Source organism: Prinia subflava, chromosome 1 (assembly GCF_021018805.1).
Source record: "Prinia subflava isolate CZ2003 ecotype Zambia chromosome 1, Cam_Psub_1.2, whole genome shotgun sequence".
NCBI lineage: Eukaryota > Metazoa > Chordata > Aves > Passeriformes > Cisticolidae > Prinia > Prinia subflava.
The window spans coordinates 47,255,269-47,259,944 of NC_086247.1; positions in this window are offsets into that span (position 1 = coordinate 47,255,269).

A 4,676-nucleotide genomic window follows, 5' to 3' on the forward strand; every position below is an offset into this window, starting at 1 on the left:
TAAAGACTCCAAGAACAGTCTCTGCAGGTGGTGCCTTGGCCATGCTACTGCATCAGACCCTACTCACTGGGACAAACAGATATAAAACCGACAAAATGTCTTCGAATCAAAATCAGTCTGTTCCCCAGGTGAACTGTAGTTCAGAAAACCATCTCCTGTTCTTCCTGATAAATCAGATTTTGGTAGTGCCCTTAGGCACTACCTAATCTGTGACAGTTCTTCCCATATTCTTCACTTGGACAGCAAATTGTCACCATGTGGCAGCATGATGCTATAAGGGCCCAGTAAAGTGATGGTAATACAAGCCATACACAGCTGTTGGTAGGTCAAACTTCGAATTTGTCAGCATATCAGTGCTTATGCACAGTGGCATGAGGACCCACTGCACATATTTGTTCACAGCAATAAGTACAGAGTGTCTGCAGACTTTGCTGCAATAATAAGCTGCCCTTCTACAGTGTTTTATTTCAACAGCTCAGTGGCTGACACCTGGTTTTGGAGCTCTTGGGCCACATATTGCCACACAACTGGCACCTCTTTATAGAAGAACTTGCAGTGGCTAGGTTGGGATCTGCCCATTTCATCCAGCAAGTTTGTAGCAAAGCTGGAACAAACATTGAGTTGATTCAATTCAAGTCACAAGCTTTTGCTAAAATGCAATAAATAACTTTACCTGGATGTAACGAAAATGAACAAGTTTCAATGACTTCAGTGAGAAATGTAGAAAGGATGTGATTTAAGGAGTGACTATAGAACTGTTGAAGGTTAAATAAGGACACATTGGAACAAGTTGGTGAAGAAAAATACACTAGGGCAGATAAAAAGATGAAAAGATGATAAACAGACTTGATTAAGCATCACCTGACACACTACTTGCATGTTTAAGTGAGTACTGGCAGCATCAGACACCTTTCTGTCAGCCCCCTCACTGGTTTGATATCAAATGGTTAATCTGAAGCCAAGAGCACCTGACCAAAAGAACAGGTACCTTGAGTAGTGTATAATTAAAAGCCAAGCAGGCCTCCATGGCTGAGGGAGGCAGACAAATGAGAGTTGATCAAAAGAATACGATTCGTTTATAACACCAAATAGGAAACACGAGGTTTCCTTAGTACTAGCATTATTCTGGTTTAGCTGGAAAAACAGTCTTGGAAGAAGCTACAGTGGTTTTGTCTGAGTGAGTCTACAAAAAACCAGAGTATGAGAAACTGGGTGAAACTTCTCACTCACTTGTTGCAGCTTGTCTGCACACAGATTGCGAGACATCCCCAAGGAGAACACCCTGCTTTCCCATGTGCTTGTGCAGGGTGTTGCTCACCATAGCTCCCAGTCCTTGCAAGTGCCTCTGGGTGTTATTGCAATAGAAATAATACAGGCTCATTATAAATTATGGAGAATAAACAGCAATTGACATTTTAATTGATTTTGCTGGAAAACAGTCACGTACTGTCCTTCCACTGGTAGGCACAAGTAACTCTACAGACGGATTGCCATCTAGAAATTGCAAGGTCATTACCACTATGTGTTCAGTTTCTACTGGAAGTGGTAACACAGGTTTCATTTCTGCACTGAATAAAGGGATGGATACACAGTAAAGCCTACACCTCTGCAGGCAACACTCCTGACTTCCCATCAAAGACAGTGAATACCATGAGGTTATTTCCCATGAGCTTTCTGGCTGGCAGCTTTACACCATTCAGTGTATCCAGTGAGGGAAAGGGCTGATTGGACCCTAATGGACAATGAAAGGACTTGTTCAATGAATTAGTAGCAAGTTCTTCTTCCAGGCAGGAAAATTTTGTTTTGTATACACTGCTGAGAACCAGAAAAAGTTTGCTTATCTGCTTTCCCATAAACCTTCTAAGTCCATAATAGTTATGCATAATCCTGGGTTTAAAAGGGAACCTTATAAAACAGAACTTGATAAATGTCCTGAAGGAGCAGGCAGGAATGGGAATGTTCTCTTTCAGGCAATCTGTATCACAGACAAGGCAATGAGCTGCTGTCAGCATGTTGACTCAGGTTAACTATTCAGGGCTACTTTTTCCCTGCCCAAAAAGAACGAGATAACCTTAAGGTGACACAGTTAATGGTGCCAGCTTTGTCGTTGATAACACTCACGCAATTGTGTTTAAATGCCCATGAGCTGCCAGGTATACCTCTGCATCCTCATCCCCCAAATCTGGCACAGAGCCATGACCAAGACCAATGGCTGCAGCAGGACTGAAGGCATGCTCTGCTCTGTTCGCATGGCTGCCAGGGTACAGAGGCCACATAAAAACAGATACTTGTTTGAGTTTCAGCATCTGCCATTACGCAAGATTTCAGTGTTTGTTAATTGGTCTTCATACCTACACCACTTCAGCTTGAGAGTGCAAAAAGGCAGCACTCTGAGGGGTTGCACTGGAGTGACACTGAGAATTTAGTCAGCCATCTAGAGATATTTATAATATTTATTTATAAGGTTAGATAAATATTAAAATATTACCCCTTCTCTCTGTGCTGTAGGTGGTAACAAGTTTGATGTTATGGACTTAATTATTTTCTGGTGAAAACTGTCCTTGCAGTGGCTTCCCTCTTGCTTGCTCCACAACACTGTACATTGGTTCTCTCTCAGCTCTGTTTTTAAATCACATATTCACTATGTAATTTATACAGAAAAAAAATAGCATTTCCGTTCAGTCAGTTTTGCTGTCCTTCACTTTGTTTTTCACAAGCACTGAAACAAGGTTCTTACATTTTTTTACCTTGCTATGCTATGCCCACTGAATTCTCTGCTTAAGGGGAGTGCCTGGAAAATGTTGCAACTAGTTCTCCTGCTTCTAGGATCACACTGCATAGTCCTGAATAAATTAATTATTTATGACATGAAATTTAAAACGCAATATAACTAGTCTAGCTTTGTTTGGCACTTGCCAAATGCGAAGTCCTGCATTTAGAGTGGAGTAATCCTGCAGAAAAATACAAGCTGGTCAGTGGCTAGATGGAAAACAATTTGGAAGAAAAGAACAGGGTGGTTGGGTAAAATGCTGAACATGAGTCAGCAAGCTGTAGCATCAGCAAGGGGTGGTCCGTAGGTCAAGGGTTAGGGTTCTTTCTTCGTGACATGTCAGACCACAGCTGGAGTGGTGTCCAGGTTTAGACTCTCCAGAGCAAACACCACCAACAAAAAAATCCCAAAACAGCAACAACAACAAACCCAAAAAACCAAACAACACACACACACACACACAGAGAAAAGGAAACAAACAAAAAAGATACTGACATACTGTAGCAAAATCTGTTTTACTGCCACCCCAACAGCCGAGGCTGCTGAAGCTGTGAGCTGTGTTTGCTCAGCCCAAAGAAGAAAGCTGTCCCTGGGGATATCTAACTAATCACTGCAGCTACCAAACGGGAGGATGTGGAGAAGGAGTCGTAACACTCTTCTCAATAGGCACCATAGGCTTATGACAGCATAAGAGACAACAGCCTCCAGAAGGAACATGGGAAAATCTCTTTAGATACGGGAAAATCTCTTTAGATACAGGAAAAACATTTTACTCCAAGTGTGGTCAGTCAGTGGAAGAGTTAGTCCAAAGAAGCTGTGCAGTCTCCATCTCTGAAGCTATTCACAGCCGCACAATTCCCTGAGCCACCTGCTCTAACCGGGTGCTGCTCCCAGCGGAAAGTCGGGTTACGTGACTTCAGGAGGCTGCCGGCCAACGCGCCAGCCCGTGAGGCTCTGACACCCGGACTAGTCCGCGTTTCCGTCAGCAGATGGCAATAGCAGCTAAATTACATGTGGTATTCCAGCGGAGCAATGCGCGTTACCTGTCTGGAAAGGCAATAAAGCGTCGGGGAAGGCACTGAAGTGGTGGGGAAATCAGAGACTGCGTTCACGGGAATTCCTCACGCCCTGCTTTTACTGTGCCTCCTCCCAGCCAGGTCCCGAACTGATCCCAGAGTCCAAACAAGCAAAGCCCAAGGTAACCGAGCCCGGACACACAGACAGCTTTGGCAGAGCGCGGCCAGCACTCCCAGAGCTGCCGATTGCGACAGCGCTCAGGCCGCCCGCGGTCAGCGCGGGGCGGGCAGCGGGCACAGCCGGGGCCGCGCAGCCCGGGCTCCCGGCCACTGCAGCTGCACGGCGCTGCGAGACCTCTCCTTAGAAATCACGAATCGGTGGCGTGGATGCCAAATTAAGGCGCTTTTGCCAAATCCAAAGGTTTTTAAAGCGAGTTTTGATATTTACAAACTACACGATTAACACTCCCGCGCCCGGACGATGCCGCTGCCTGGCTGCCGATGCAGCTTGGGCAGGCTGGTCTGCCCAGGAGGGGCACGGCTCTGCTGCCACACCGGGACGAGCTTCCCGCCGGGGCCCCTCAGAGCATCGCCCCCGCGCCCGCTACGGCGCGAAGCCGCCGTGGCGTGATGGGCGCTCCGCCCGCCGCCGCCGGGACAGGCCGTGCTGGGGAGGCGGTGCCGGGGCGGTGTTTCTGGGCAGGCCGTGCTGGGGAGGCGGTGCCGGGGCGGTGTTTCTGGGCAGGCCGTGCTGGGGAGGCGGTGCCGGGGCGGTGTTTCTGGGCAGGCCGTGCCGGGGAGGCGGTGCCGGGGCGGTGTTTCTGGGCAGGCCGTGCTGGGGAGGCGGTGCCGGGGCGGTGTTTCCGTGTCGCGGTTGGCGGCGGCGCTGG